The following is a 16,594-nucleotide window of genomic DNA, read 5'->3' on the forward strand; positions in this document are numbered from 1 at the left end:
CCTATAATAATTATCTATCTCTATGCAGTAGGGGGTAATGACTAAGAGCTCTATAAACAGACTGTCCAGACTTGAATCCTAGGCACACCAACTCTTGTCTGATTCTCAGCAAGTTAATTCTGAAACTCCATTTCCTCTTCTGAAAAAAGAAGACAATAACATAAATAGAACTAATGATGTCATGAGTATCAAGAAGATGATTGTGAAGAGTTTATGACAATTCATGGCAAATTGAAAGCATTTGATAAGCCACAGAGAAGACAAGCATCTTCTTACAAAGAAAAACGTTTTAAAACAATGCTTAAATGTTATGGGCCTAGCAGTCTCCTGAGTATCATGTTAATGTGAAGATTCTAGTGCTTTAAGTCTCTCAGGGGACCAGAAATTCTGCATTTCCTAAAGTTTCTAGATTATATTGGTTTTGCTGGTCCATGGAACATACTTTGGATATAAAGGAGCTAAACTTTATAGTTATATTCTTACCTAAGTCTTGGGTTATCAGTTGTTAATTTATAAATGTAGTAATTTGATTCATGGCAGATGATGAGAAAGAGCTCTTTATGATACAAAATATCTGAAAAGCTTCCATAAGTGATGATGATCCAAGACAAAATGTTGAACCAGATGTCTAAGGAACAAAAGAACTCATCCAAAATTTCATTCATGTCATATTTTGTAACGTGTGCTATGCTTTGTGTCTGAGGTTAGTGTGCCTATGATTCAAATCTGAGTTGTCTGTTTATTGAGCTCTTAGCCATAACACTCTACTGCCTATGGATAGAAACTATTACAGAATAATTTTTTTTAATAATTTTTGTCCCTTATTTACATTTTAGTATCTTGAACCTTTCCATTTTCATAAATTTTTAGACAGAAACTTTTTCAAAGGTTAATTAAGTCTATGAATTGCTATGGCCCAGGAATGTGGCTAATGTTATAAGGTTGATATGCTTCAATATCAATGAGACTTTTTGATATTTTGATTTATTTAGTTTTCATTTGTTTGTTTTTAACATGATCTCTTTGAGCTGCTGTCTGCTGTGATTGTTCTGGCATTATTATTTCTTTGCTGAAGAAAAAAGTTGAAATTTAAATGGAAGACACTAATTTGCTTTTAAGTTGTCTAGCCTTTTTTGGCTTTTGTTTCTAGTAAAGCTTGTTGCATCTCTTTTTCAAAGCAGTGTCTTGGGATTTCTGCTAGATTAGTTAATTTAGTTCACTACCGTTTCCCTTAATATCATCTATATTTTTCCCTTAATTTTCCACTTAGCAATTTATTATCCTGCTTAATGTATGTCATGGTTCAAAATTCTATATTATTCAGATTTTGAATCCTTTAATTTTTGTTGATCATCTTCTAGATATTTCTCTCCTCCTTTAAAGTAAACCTACCTTTATTTTAGTGGAATTTTATGGCTGAGTTAAGATTTTTGCTTACTGCTGTCAATGGTCTGCCACTGGGCTTTGAAGATGCAGGGTTGGATTCCACTTTTCCTTTGTTCTCCTTGTATCTGCCCTGTTAAATGTCCATAGTGAGTAGTACAATGCTTATAACTCAGAGAGATGGTTGAATAAGCTCCTAGGTTTGGACCCCCCCAAACCCACCTTATCAAAATTTCAGCCCCTACTTCTTACCATAGGGGCTGTACCATAGCTACTGTGCACCCACAATGCACTTATTTTCAAACTGGAGAAAAAAATGTGATAGATGTGGTCATAATTAGTCATATTATGTATGTCTATATGTATATCTATATGAAAATTTATGCAGTCATGACACTTTTAGAATTGAAAGCATTGAAGGAGCCTATTACACATGTTGACATCTCCTAGTGTTTTCAATGAAAGTGCCAATTTATATAACCTATTTCTAAGCTCTGGAAAGAAGGGAATGTGAAAATTAACTGATAATAAATAAATATTTTATTTTTTTTCTAGGAAAACAGTCAATGCCTTATATGTATTAACCAGGTCATTTCAAATATATACCATGGATGATACCTGATTCTTGTGGTAAAAAAAAAATTGACAGTGAAAAACAAGCAGACATTCCTTTTTTTTTTTTTTAAGATTTTATTTATTTATTCATGAGAGACACAGAGACAGAGAGAGAGAGAGAGAGAGAGGCAGAGACACAGGCAGAGGGAGAAGCAGGCTCCATGCAGGGACCCTGATGTGGAACTCGATCCCAGGTCTCTAGGATCATACCCCGGGCTGAAGGCAGCGCCAAACTGCTGGGCCATTAGAGCTGCCCACAGACAGACATTCCTAATGTGACCAAAAGATAATGACAGAGCCAAGCTGTCAACACAAACTACAAACACACAAAATTCCAACACTACAGGGAAATGGGGATCAGAAATAGATGCTTCACACCCCAAAGTTTTCTGACCATACTAATTGTTTGATGGCTCTGACCATCTCCAAATAATTGTTATCTTTGAATTCTACCCATGTGATTCTTCTCACTTCATTTAACTTCTCACTTCATTTAAATTGAGATTTCCTTTCCATGGGAACCTAGGAATAAAAGATACAGAAATAAGAGGGGATGATCCACCAATGAGTTGTTCATAGAAAGCTTGTACCGCTAGGGCACCATCTTTAAATTTTGTTTATTAATATAAATGAAATAAAACATCTGGCTCTTCCAAGAATATCTTTAGCTGTGAATATAAATGTGAGCTAGTTTTAATAAATGTCTGGGGGTTTTATTGGTATAAGTTTGTTACCCACCAACATGAAAGACAGTGAAGTCCTTGGAGGCAGAGTTTCCTGCCTGATGAGACAAAAGTTGTGCCTCATTTTCTTTAACAGTTTAGGTCATACAATGCCTCTCATAGAGTAGGAACCTCAAAAAAATGTGCATTGAATTAATATCTCTCCACACTTTATCCCTATGACTTATAATGTAATAAACAACAACAAAAAAAGACTTAGTGTTTTTAAACCACCCCCATGAACATCTTGAGAAAGAAAGAGAGATTTAATTCTTATCATATCCTATAAAATGCACAAACTGGCCAGTAACTCCTAAAAATTTCTTAGTAGCCAATGTTAATATATCTAACAATTGTAATTAAGTTTGTTTTTGTTTTTGTTTTTTTACACAATGCAGACAGACCTTCTGGGTTATCAGTAATGCCATTTTGGGATATATGAAGAAAGAACAATTTTCTATAGTTTTGGTTATTGAAGTGGCCATGAAGGCATATTTGCAGCCTTTAAGGAAGCTTTTTCCTGATTTTCCTAATAGTTTGATGACTTTCTGCCAAAAGGAATAGAAAAGTCTTTTAGGGATTCTGGAATAATATAGTAGCATTGAGGAGTCAGTTAATGAGCTAAAGATTGGGTAGTCACCAGAGGCAGTTTTTAGAGATAAAAGAACTCCAATACCCTCAGGAGTTCTGTACTCTCTAACAACTCAAGTGATTAGTCTAACCACAGCACAACATCATTGGGAAGCTCCTCAAAATATATTAGGATCAGTGATACCCATAGCATATTTCTTTAAAAGATATATTTCAGATAAAGAGATTAATTAGTCTTGGTCAATTCAAGTGTTCCTTGAGAGCAACTCTTGGTTGGTTTATGGCTGCATTCCCAGTGACAAGTTCACTAGTACCTGGAGGGACAGGAACTCAATAATTATTTTGGATGCATTAATGGATTAATTATTCAAATGGATAATTTCTATAGCTTTAATTTCCTAATTTTGATAAAATTTTTAAAATAAAATCTGTTAAAAGTTTTCTACTAAGTACTGCAATTGGTTGCACTACAAGTTAGTATGAAACACCCTTGAAAATCGTGAAATTTTCTAGTACTCACTTTGACCATGAATCTCACTACTTTAAAGACAGGAAGAGGATAATGTCTCTAATTTGCATCCAGAAATGTGATATTTAAGGGAATTGGATGCTGAGTACATCTGTTCAGCAAGGTTACTCTTAGCCTGTATGTATTTGTGTGACTTGTCATTGTTTTCCAAAGTTGTGACAATGATTCTTTTTAAATATGTTACATCAACCCAATGGAATGGGTTTATAAAGTATTATTCAGGGAAATAGAACTGAGTCAAGAAAATCTCATTTAACCAAACATCAACTTGGTAATAGGCTTAGATGAAAAAAAAAAAATAGTTTGTTTCTTTAGAGCCATAGATGTTAGAAGATACTTAAGTACTTTGATTATTAACCCTGTTAATTGAAGCTTAGTTGTATATGTGGATTGAAGCATAGTTTAGAAAACTTCTAGGTTAATGGGGTTTATTTCTGAACACCAAATAGGAAAGTGTTCTTAGAGGCCTTTCCAAAAAAGGAAAAGTAAGTGCTTATTTGAACTGGCTAGAGGAAAAAGAAAGGAATAGTATTTAAAGCGCAAGGATGAGTAGGAGGAGTAGAACTAATGGCAAAGATCAATGCTTAGTGAAAATAATCTGGTTCTCTTGGTAATACCAGCTAAATGAATGCATACAATAACTGGTGAAGACCCTTGTAACCATAATAAGGCATTTCTACTCTCTTAGAAACCAGTTCTTACCAGATTACTGGTAAGATAAATGCCGGGAGTTAAATATTTACTTAGTCTGCACGTGAAAGGCTGTGTGGCTCAAACCTTTTTAGTATCTTTATTGGTCTTTTATTAGCATGAGGCCACTGAAGAACAAATAAATTCTACATAGCCTTGGGAGAAAATACAACGCATTATATATCAGTGACTCAAGTCATAGTTGAATTTTGTCATTTTTTTCTTCGTAAAACATCATCATATTTTGAAAGCAAAATAGTTTACATATTTTAACCATAGGTAGATTTAAGGATTCTAACATTTTACACCAAAGAAATATTTCAATAATTTGGTATCCTTTTTCCTCCTCTCCTACCCAATTCCTGTCCCTCCCAGCTTAAAATAGTCAGTTTGTCAGGAATGATACCGTGAACTTAAACATTCTGATAATAGCCTCTTCTATGCAAACAGAATTGATGGCAGTATAAACAGTTGCTCTAAATAAGTAAGCACCAACTTCTCTGTTTCTCTTTGGGCTTTTATAACTTTCTCAGAACCCATTTCATTTTAAGAACAACTTGTTGGTCACCAGTAAAAAACAATGTGATCTTTTTCATTTCAAATGTTTTATATGCTCCAAAAAGAAAAAAAAATTAATTATTCCCTCATATCTGGTACTGTGGTAGGGATTCTATATGAAAGTTTCCAACTGCACAGTATAGATAAAGTTTCTAATCTTAATTAAATACCAGTGCTATTATCTGAAAGTACCAGTTCATATCTAATGTTTAATAAGATTTCCTTCAATGGCTCCACATCTCACTCCACGTAAGAGCCAGACTTTATTTTTTTTTTAAGATTTTATTTATTTATTCATGAGAGAAACAGAGAGAGAGAGAGAGAATGGCAGAGACACAGGCAGAGGGAGAAACAGGCTCCATGCAGGGAGCCCAACGTGGGACTTGATCCTGGGTCTCCAGGACCAGGCCATGGGCTGAAGGCAGTCGCCAAACCGCTGAGCCACCTGGGCTGCCCAGAGCCAGACTTTAGACTCCTCGACAAGACCTTAGAATATTTATTGCTAGTCTCTGGTTAACACTCTCCTCGTCTCTCCTTTCTCTCTTATTTGTTCTGGTATATTCATTCTAGGTACTCTGCTGTTGGGGGGAGCTCCACAGGCATAATCGTGTATCAGAGCCCCAGCACATGGCATTTCCTCTTCTTCGATTGGTATTCTCCCAAATTTTCATTGGCTTTCTTATCTCTTTAAAGTGTTTGTTCAAACGTCACCTTCTCAAAAGGAATTTCCTGAATAGCCCATTGAAAATTCTATCACCCCTACTCCAGTACTTCCTATCCTCATCTCCACATTATTTTTCCTCATAGTGCTTATAATATATTAAGTAATTCCTATTTATTTATTTATTTATTTATTTATTTATTTATTTTTTAGTGATTCTCTTTTTTAATTGTTTATTTCTACCCACTAGAATGAAACTTCTCTGAGGGTAGGGATCATTGTGATTGTCACTGCTATATGCCCAGGGCACAGAACCATCCCTGGCATCTAGTGGGTGTTTAATGTTTGTTTAATGAATGGATAAATGCATATATATTGCAGCTTATATTTTCACTAGTCTCTTGAACATTTTCACTATGTCAGTAGAAATGTATGTTTTTGGGTTCTAGAATCTTGCATGGCAAATAGATGAGATAGAGGAAGAGTTGACTCTCTTTTATACTTGGATGGAAAGGAATGTCACATAATTGAGTGTGATTATGTAAAATCAATACTATCTTTTAATCATTCTCTCTATTAGTTGAATATTAATATAATTGAAAATCTGTCATTTGCCTCACTGGCATTAGTTTTGTAACTTTTTTTATTAATAGCTATTTATATAGCTGCCAAGAGAACATATTTTTTTTTTCAAATTGGTTACTTTGTATGGAAATAGTTTTAATATTTAGCATTATTGTACAAGTAGGAATTATACCATCATAAATATTAATTATTAGCCTCAAAACATTCTTTAGTTTTACAGTTCAATCATTTACCTAAACCCTACTGATCTACTCAATTTAATAATCTACTAAAATCAGGGATTATCCTGCTGGCACTGAACAGGGCAAATAAGAATGAAAAAAGTTTTACTGTCCTATGTTTGTACTCAATAAGTCAGTTGTTGAAATTATCTGGATATGTAAATTAATATTTAACCAAATCTGTTTTCTGCCTCAAAAAAAAAAAAAAAAAAAACTGGGGAATAATGTGCTTGTTCCCTCACTCCCAAAGAAATTGGAAAGATAACAGGTGGAAAACATTGGTGATGAATGAATGAGGTCTGGCTTTCGGTATGTGATGAAATATTCTTTTGAAAAATAGAGCTCTCTACTATTATCAGATTGACCCTGACATAGGTTGGAAAATACCAATTTTTCTTTGGTAAGAACCCATCATTTAGTCATTTTTGACTCTCAGAGATTTTGTAATCTATCCCATAGGTTCTGAAGATGTGATCCCTAGACTAACAACATTGGTATTACTTGTGAACTTGTTTGAAATATAAATTCAGACTTTGAATTAGAAACTCTAAGAGTGGGACCCAGTCACTCAAGATCAGTTTTTTTTTTAAACAAGACTTCAAGGTGATTCTGATGCAAATAGTTGAGAAATAATGGTTGATCCTATTCTAATAAATATGCATTGAGCCGATATTTTATATAATACACTATGTTTTGTGGAGAGAGGGGGACAAAGATGTAAAATACACATTTTCTATTATAGAAGAAGTTATGATGAAAATACTAACTGGCAAGACTCTGAGGAAAAGTCTTCTGCAGTGACACTTTACTAGCACACATTACCATTACTGATGGACCCCTGCAACATTGACATGGTCTTTCTCTGGTCTTTGATTTTGTGTTTTGTCTGCAGAATTCTGTAGTCATATTTGTCAATTTAAATTTATAAGATAAAAGGTAAAAAATATATATATATGAATGAAATATAAAAGCTTCTGCAATCCTCTAAGTATAGCAAATGATGTTCATGAATAAAATTTAACACAAAAGAAGTGTTCTTTTTAAATCACACATGTATAAATTTCAACTCAGGAAATAGTACAAAGAGTAACCTATTAGAATAAGTATAGCAGATGCCCCACAAGACACCTCCTTTATTTTTTCTGAGCTGCACAATTAGTCACCTATTCAGTGACTCTGATGTCATTCTTATTAAAAACCATAATGTTTGATATGCTATCAATTAAATTCAGGCAGAAAAAAAACAGAAACCACTCTAGGTATTTCAGACTAAGGATCTTTAATACAAGAATTCTTTACAAAAAAAAAATCATTTCAAAAGAAAAAAAAAACTTAGAAGGACTGAAAGGAGAAAGAGAAGAGGATGAAGTGATTCAGAGATTAATAATAGCAACAAACTGCTATTAACCCTCAAACTGGCCAAACAAAACTGAGGAGGGAGTATCAGCAGGTAACACCTACCACTAGCTCTGCAGCAAGACTCTGCTACTGTTGAAACTACCACCAGTCCCGCTGTAAGAGCAGCCAGATGCCCCTGCTGGCCCAGGATGACACTGCCATTTCAAGCAATAGTGCTGGAGCTAGCAGCTGAATGGAAGCTGCTGAAGCTTGCTGGAAACTCTAGCTGGCCACTGATGCTGGTGACACCTACAGAAGCCACAAGAGAAAAAGTGCATTTGCTACTTCCTATCTTCCACTCTCCCACTTGTTCTTGGCATTGGCAGACTTAAGCAGTAGTCAGCTGGGAAATCCAGGAAATGCAGTTTTCAGGGTCTTAGCACCTGGGATACAGATAAATACACAATGAAGCTGAAAAAAAGGGGGCAAATGACCTGCATTGGCAGAACATATCTTAAAACAATCAGAACATATCTTAAAACAATCAGAAGTCAGAATGTCAGAACGTAAGTAAGTGATCCTTGGCATTCTACCTGTGATTGTTTTTTCAAATATTCTTCAACTATGGAACTAAAGTTTAGAAAGGAAATAAATTCATTATAAATTAGAGGCAGTGTGGTGGCAGGAAGTGATGTTTGGCAGGTTAAATCCCTACCTGTTTTGGGTACTGTTGAGGTACTCCTCTGACCCATCTATTTCCCTCTGCCAAGTTAGTCACTCAACCCTGGTTGCTCGGAGCACTGGTTGCTACTAGCTTACAACTACCCTGTTCTGAGAATTCCCCTGGACAGAAAGGAGTTGTCTTACATACTCTGGGGGAGCCTGCTGTGGTGATCGATTGATATGGAAGTATAAAAAGCCTTCTTCATTGTCTCAAGCCTGTCTTGGGGAATATGCTCTCCATGGAAGAGACCAAAGCTGAACTTCACCTGAGGCCACATCTTCTTACAGGCTTCATCATTCCCTCCCATGCTTCCTTTTCCTTGAATCACTCCTTGGTAAGCCATATGCACTTGGATCTCTGTCTCAGGCCCTGCTTCTGGGGACACCAACCTGAGACACTGCCCATACTCTTTTTTTCACTCCTTTCTTTCGAGCTTCACATGAGTTGCCTCATTGCACTGTTGACAAAATTGGGTCACAGAAAGCCATCTATCTAAGTACCTTGTCCAAGATCATATTGCATTGTTGGAAATAAAACTAGTGTTGTTACCCTAGAGTCACTATCGTGACTGACCGTAGTAGTCACTGTTGCTAAACTCAGCAAAATAAAAGAAATTCAGGACCACTTTTACTGTCTTTGTAATTTCCCTTAGGACCTACTAAAATGGGAGTCCAAAGCAACCGGTAGATAAAAATTAACAGTTTGAGAACAGAGATCTCACTGGAGTATTAGCTTAGTGACTCCCAGACCACTAGGAGGGTTCCATGGGTGATTTGTTAAGCTTTGGTATGATTCTAGATTCTTCCCTCATTCCACTTTATTCCTCATTTTTTATTTCCTCCCCACACTCAGCACTAGTGTCTTTGTTTTTATTTTTGAGAGCACTCATCCAAAGGAAGAAGAACTAGCTTCTTATTGGAGCTGACTGAACACATCAGTATCCATCCAGTATTGTTTAACTTTGACTGTGTTGGCAAGTGCCCTTTCATAGAATCATGTCTAGCTGTCTTTCTGAAGACATTCTACCTCGGTGCTCTTTGCCAAGTTTCAAATTACAGTGTTTTATATAAGGCTTCCATTTGGCAGGGTATTTTTTGTTTTGTTTTGCCAGTTTCTGATCTCTAACACAGAATGACCATGAAGTCACACTTTATAATTGTTGATTGGTCTCTGCTGATGATTGAAAACTTTCATACACAGTAAATAATATTTAATATATTTCCAACTGCATAAAAGGCAGAAAGGGACCTTATTGTGTGTTGAATGGTGTCTCCTCAAAATTCATTTGTTGAAATCTAAGTTTGCAGTACCCCAGACTGTGACCTTATTTTGGAATAGGGTCGTATCAGATATAAATAGGTTAAGGTGAGGTCATACTGGAATGGGATAGACTCCCAATCCAGTATGACTGATGTCCTTATAGAAAGGGCGAATTTGGAGACAGCCATGCACACAGAGATAACATAGTGTGAAAATAAAGGCAGACATTTTCTTTTTTCTCTTCTGGGGACATTGTATAGTGGCATTTAGAATGGTCCAGCATTTGACATAGGACCATCAGCTGTCCTACAATATATCCTCTAACAAAACTAGATTATCTCAAACCCCTGGTGACAGAATTATTTACCTCTATACCAAAAAGGTTGAGGAAGCACCAAAACCCATGTGTGGCATGTGCCCAGGAGTTTGTCACATGAGACCTAAAATTCTGAGATTATCTAAATAGAAAAAAAAAAACCTGGGGTACCTGGGTGGCTCAGTCAGTTGAGTGTCTGATTCTTGGTTTCGGCTTAGGTTGTGATCTCAAGGTTCTGGGAATCAAGCCCCACCCACATCAGGCTCTACTCTTGGCACAGAGTCTGCTTGAGATTCTCCCTCCCTCTCCATCTGACCCTCCCACTTGTGCTCTCTCTAAAATAAATAAATAAATCTTAAAAAAAAAATGAAAAAAACCCTGTCAACGGGGCCTTTGGTGGTTCCATGTGTGCTAATGTATCTGTGACAGAATTAAGCACGCTTTCCACATTGAGAAGCATAAAATTGTTGTGAAAGTGTTGATAGCACAAGCACAGAATCAGAAAGCTAAGTTTAAATATTGAAGCTTTTCCAAGTAGTTAAAAAAATCAAAAGAATAAAAACAAAGAAAAAGAAAGGAAGAGATCAGGGCAATATTTCTGCACCCCAAGTCATGCCAAAGATTGCCCACAAACCGCTAGAGCTAAGGGTAAGTCAAGGAACAGATTCCCACTCACTGCTCCCAGAAAGAACCAACCCTGATGACGCCTTGATGTTGTAACTTCTAGCCTCCATAACCGAGAGACAATAAATTTCTATTAAGTCATACAGTGTGTGTTTTTTCTTTATGATAGCCCTAAAATTCAGGCCTTAATCCATATGTCCTCCTGCTATATTATAAATAGAACTAATTTTAATGAGTGCTATTTAGTGAAGTTCTACCCAAGGATGCTGTTTATCAATTAGAACTTCTCGGTTTTTACATGAATGTCTTCATGCTTTTGTATCCTGTTTTTATTTTTTATTTTTTTTTAATTTTTTTTTTAAATTTTTATTTATTTATGATAGAGAGAGAGAGAGAGAGAGAGGCAGAGACACAGGCAGAGGGAGAAGCAGGCTCCATGCACTGGGAGCCCGATGTGGGATTCGATCCCGGGTCTCCAGGATCGCACCCTGGGCCAAAGGCAGGCGCCAAACAGCTGCGCCACCCAGGGATCCCTGTATCCTGTTTTTAAATGCCTACTTTGTTTTATTTATTTTGCATTATTATGTATTTTGCTATTGTATTTGTTGTTATTCTTGCTTATTCTATTTGGGAAGTGTTTAGTCCTTTTTTTTTTTTAGCTCTTCTATAGATTACTTTTAAAAATTAAATATAATGTTGATACATCTATAATTTAGACAAAAATAAGGAAAATAGTAAACTTACTTTCTCTCCCATTACATCTCTCCTCCAGTTTCCAAAGTCAGTATTATTGTTTTTACATCCAACTTCTTAATATTTACCTTTTGTATAAAACCATCATAACCTAAATTATTCAGTTTTAGTTCTGCATTCAAATGAAATCAGTATTCCTTTTCAATTGTTTTATATAATGGCTATGCAGTTCTTGAATTCTCATTTTTATTTATATCACAATTTTCTGAATTCCATAAACACGTAGTTTATAGAGAAACCATCATGGTCCAATGTTTGTGCATATTTCAGAATCTCTTTTTTTTTTTTTTTACATTTATACATGACTGATAACTATACTGCCTATAAAATTTTTGAGTCATTTCCCCCTATTCAAACCTCATTGCACTGCAGGATTTTTTTGGGTTTTGTTTGATTTGGTTTTGCTTGCTTTGTTTTTTGTGTTTTTTCTGATATAGGGTTACTAAAGTAATGCTGACTTTCTACCTGATGGCTAAATTTCTTTTTCAGGATGTCTGTCTCAAAAGTTATTTTTCTATCCCTGAAATCCAATTGCTATCATTTCTCTTCTATCAAATTTTTACTAAAATGTAGTTTTCCATTTTGATTTATGTTTATGAAAGTAGTTATTATTATTATTATTATTATTATTATTATTATTATTATTATTATAGAAATGTTCGGTTACACCTTTGAGTATTTTTGTTTGGTGCTGTTTTCCTGAAGCCTGCCCATCATATCTATGACTTGTTTTCAGAAGTTATGTATTCTACTTCTCATTCCAAATTTCACTGTATTTGGCAAATGTATATTAACATCCATTGTCTGGAGTTATAGTGTTTTCCCAGGGTTTTTTTTTTTTATTTTATTTTTATAGATACCCTTAGCTTCCCCTTTTTTTTTAAATTCCTCATTTTATTCAGTTTTTCAGAAAACATTGTCCACAGGCAATCTGGGACAGTTTTCTTGAAAACTAGATATAAGAATGGAGGATAATCTAATGAGTTATTACACTTTTGAGTTTAGTATGGTATAATAGGAAAAGGCCCCAAGTGGGGCTTGGGCCAGATTTCAACTACTTCTCTGTCACACCTTGTGTGTTTTGTTGTTACTGTTTTTTTGCCCTAGCATCTTTGCCATAGACATCTCTGCCACAAACATTTTGGCTGCATAACTAATTGGCTCTAAGGCAATTTTGTCATAAAAGATAAAATAATAAAAAATAAAAGAGGGACATTAAAAAGGACATAATGAAACATTAAAAAAAATAATGAAATTGCCATAAGGCAATTTTGCTGTTAAAGATAAAATAACAAAAAATAAAAGAGGGGCATTAAAAAGGACATAATGAAACATAAAAGAAAATAATGATAATAAAATTAATTATTAATCCCTTCCTTCTTTAAGAGAGATTATCAGTTTTCCAAGTACTAGGATGCATATTGGTAACTGAGATTTGTATGGCATTATGAAAGCCTTCTACCCTATTCTTGGCATATCATCACATTTCATTAATAGACGTCCCAAAGATCTATGGAAACTGTGAGAGAAATGCTAATTCTATAATGCTTTTCTGACTGAGCTTTGTATCATTGTAACATTTGGTCCCATAGTAATGTAATTGTGTCACTGTTATGTCATTATCTAATATAGCGTAGTATGCAATCTGGCTTTGAACTCTTGTATTTGACACTTCCAGTAAGGTTTATCACAATATTTTCTATCAAGTTGATATACACAGTTGTTACCATCTATTATTTTAAGACCAATACCACCTGCTTGTCACTGTATAGACCATTATGAGAGCTAGCTAAGATTTCTATAATTTAAAAATGGGAATTTTGTCAATGGAAAAATAAAACCAAACTGACAGTAGCTTCAATACATTCACTCTGCCAAAGGGGGTTGATTTGTCAATGGAGAAATAAAACCAAACTATCAGCCAGTTATTTTTATCATTTATAGAAAAATTATCTTATGGCCAAGTAGTTATGTGACAAAAGTGTCTGTGGCGAAAATGTTTGCAATAAGAGTGTGTATGGCCAAGATGTTTATGGCAAAGCTCCCTAGAACCCAGTCACACACCAGTGCTGTGACCCCAATTAGAATACCAAAACTCTGAATCTCAGTTTCTTTACAAAGTTGCCACAAGAATTAAGTAAATAACCTACCCAAAGCTATAAGTTACATGTGAACCACAAATAGAAGCACTAGCTACTATCACCTTATTTATTTTATTTATGATTATTATAAAGCATCCATAGGGCAGAAGTAAGTAAGATTGGTCTATGCAGGACCCTGGCAGCAATCCTTCCCCTTTGCTCAACTCTGGTTAGTCTGATGTTAAGGGTGTTTTGTTTTGTTTCCCATTCTTCAACCTCTGTCAACAAATGATTCATTGCAACTTTAATTGATAGAAGATATTCTCTTGGATTGGGGATGGTGGGAGAGAAGTGAAGACAGGGGGTTTAAAAAATATTTCACATAGGAACTTGGCTTTCAAGTACTTACATGCATTCAATTTTGAGAGAATTTAAAGGAGATTTATAATATCATTAGGAGTTAGGAAGCAGGCCTTATACCAAACACTAAGGAAACTGATAGGATTTTGCTTGGAGAAGAAAAGTCAGAAGGGAGATTTAGTACTCTAGGATTTGTGATACGGATGAGATTAATAACCAGCTGAGACTCTTTGCCTCCAGTGATTATAGGGCAAATGAAAATTGGCTCTAGTTTCATCAATGATAATCTCCAGACAGTGAAGGCGGGGTTGGGCTTCGTTGTAGGGAGGGGCCACCCACTTGTGATATCAGGGGACTGGGAAAGGCTACTTGTTCCCCTACTCTGTAAATGCTTCCTAGTATCTCAGGGATTGATGCCATAATTTCCATGATTAAAGTGTTATCACTTTGATTAGGAAACAAAATATTCTGTCACCCCGGAGATAATATAACAATTCAAAGAGAATGAGTTAGCTGGTAGTTTCCTTAAAAAAAAAAAAAAATGATTGACATTGGAGAGAGGGTTAGAGGATGTGGAGCTCTTCAAGGGCGAAGAAGTTTACATTACCTCAACAGGAAAAGAGTACAGCATGTGGGGTCTGGGGCCTGTCTATCTCTTAATTTTATTGAGACCCAACCCTTAGTAGGATCTGTAAGCCACTGACAGATTATTGCTTCACCTGATGAAGTCACATTTCTGGATATCTTCAAAAGCTGGACAAATGATTTATGGTTATCTTATGTTATTTCCTGAGCTTTCCAACCATCATTTAGTTGTGCTTGCTCATATTTAAAAGGTTAGACAAGCATTGCTCCAAATGGTCCTATGATCACATCCCACCATCAGCATCGTCTGAAAGCTTGTCAGAAACGCAAATTTGAAGGAAAGCAGGAATATGCAGAGTAGGATGACCCTAAACTTACCTCATCCTACTGCTACAGCTAAATACCGCCCACACTGGTGTAAATAATTCAAAAAATGACCCAAAGGCTGGCAGAACAAACTCCACAACTAAAGGTAGAGATGAAGCCACATTGAAAAGGGTAGAAAGGGTGGAGATACTTTGGGAAGCTAAACAAACCTGGGGCAGTCCATGGGAGGTAGGGAGCAGAGAAGGGCAGGAAACAGACTATCACACCAGGGAGTGGGCACAGGGCAGAGAGATTCCCATAACATTTGGCTTTGAAAACTAGAAGTTTCAAATTCTGGGAGTTCTTCCAACCAGTGAGACTTAAAGCCTGGAATTTTAAACACCAATGAGCTTGGTTTTGGGAGAGCCTAGAGGGCAAGAGGAAGCTGAGTCCTTACCCTTAAAGAGACAGTACAATAAACAGCCCTTGGAGATAAAGCACACAAGCAGCAGTTTGAAAAACTCCTGAAGCATCTGAGAAGGAGAGTAGTTTATTCATCTCAGAGCTTGTCCCTCAGGGACAGATTTCACTAGAAGACTCCTTGTAGAGCAAAATTGCTGGTAGGTTCCATTTCCCTCTCGACCTCCCAGCATAAATACACTGACAGCTACCAGAACCAGCACAGCACAAACATTCCCTGTCTGACTTGCTTAAAGCCAAGTCCCTTGCTCTCCCCACCATGCTTTGGTGGATACACCCATTCTAATCATGCTTGTCTCAGTCTGCACTTGGGGCCAGTTCCCTAGAAGACCTGCACAAATCTGGCCAACATTCATGTCTTTTTGAGGACTTGGTCCTGATGGCAGTGGCAGAGATGGGTGCCCTGCTGCACAACACCATGCTAAAATTGCATACCCCCACCCGTGAGAGCTTTGCAGATCTATCCCAGCAGCCCCAGTCCCTGGGGCAGTGGTAGGTCTCACTCCAGGTAAATCAGTGCATACTTTGTTAAAACTGTGCACTCCACCCCAGCCAGCCTGGTCCTAGTGGTAGCAACATGATCCTCTTCATCTGAATGAAGACCTTGCAGGCGCTGCACACTGCATGCACCCCCTTCAATATGCTTTTGGCCAGAGCCTGTTCAAACCAAGGCCACAAGCCTGGCAGTATGCAAGCAGCCCTGACAGGGGCCAGTACCATTCCAAAGTGACTCCTGTCCTAGGGTGACTGGAAGATAACCATACACACGAGTCAAACTGTGACACCAGCAGTGGGCTGGAGGAGACATTGATTGCAGGCCCCATCCACCAACAAAAGCTTCCCAGAGAACAACACAGGGAAAGTGCCTGGCAGTTTCATGCTACTGCATCTTGCAAACATGAGTCTGACCAACTCAAGCCCAAGGAAGCTTCAGATAGGTCCACCAAACCTATTACAATGAACAAAAACTGCCTACAACAGAGAAAGAGAGCCACTGCAGACAACCGGACTGAAGGAAAAAGTGACCAAGACACAACAGCAGTCTGTACACAAAGCACATAGAGACATCCCTGAAGCAACAGGTTCCAGTGAAGAGTGAACACTGTGCTATAGAGCACTACAGGACCTCTTTTTCACAAGGCCATTACTTTCGAGAGCAAGAGACATAGCTGACTTTCCTAACACAGAGAAAAACACAGAGTTAGGCAAAAT

The 16,594-nt window shown here is 36.6% G+C and overlaps 1 protein-coding gene and 1 long non-coding RNA gene across 28 annotated transcripts in view; one reads left to right on the plus strand and one right to left on the minus strand.

Moving 5' to 3' along the window:
• Positions 1-16,594, plus strand: part of RBMS3 (RNA binding motif single stranded interacting protein 3) — a 1,291,910-nt gene that overhangs the window by 947,400 nt on the left and 327,916 nt on the right. The gene's annotated exons all lie outside the window — the stretch shown is intronic.
• On the minus strand, positions 1,826-8,301 carry LOC140614142 (uncharacterized). The gene is made up of 2 exons (XR_012015035.1): positions 8,017-8,301; positions 1,826-2,520 (listed from the first exon to the last, which is right to left on the minus strand). It is a non-coding gene; the product is annotated as an uncharacterized lncRNA (long non-coding RNA).

Source organism: Canis lupus, chromosome 22 (assembly GCF_048164855.1).
Source record: "Canis lupus baileyi chromosome 22, mCanLup2.hap1, whole genome shotgun sequence".
NCBI lineage: Eukaryota > Metazoa > Chordata > Mammalia > Carnivora > Canidae > Canis > Canis lupus.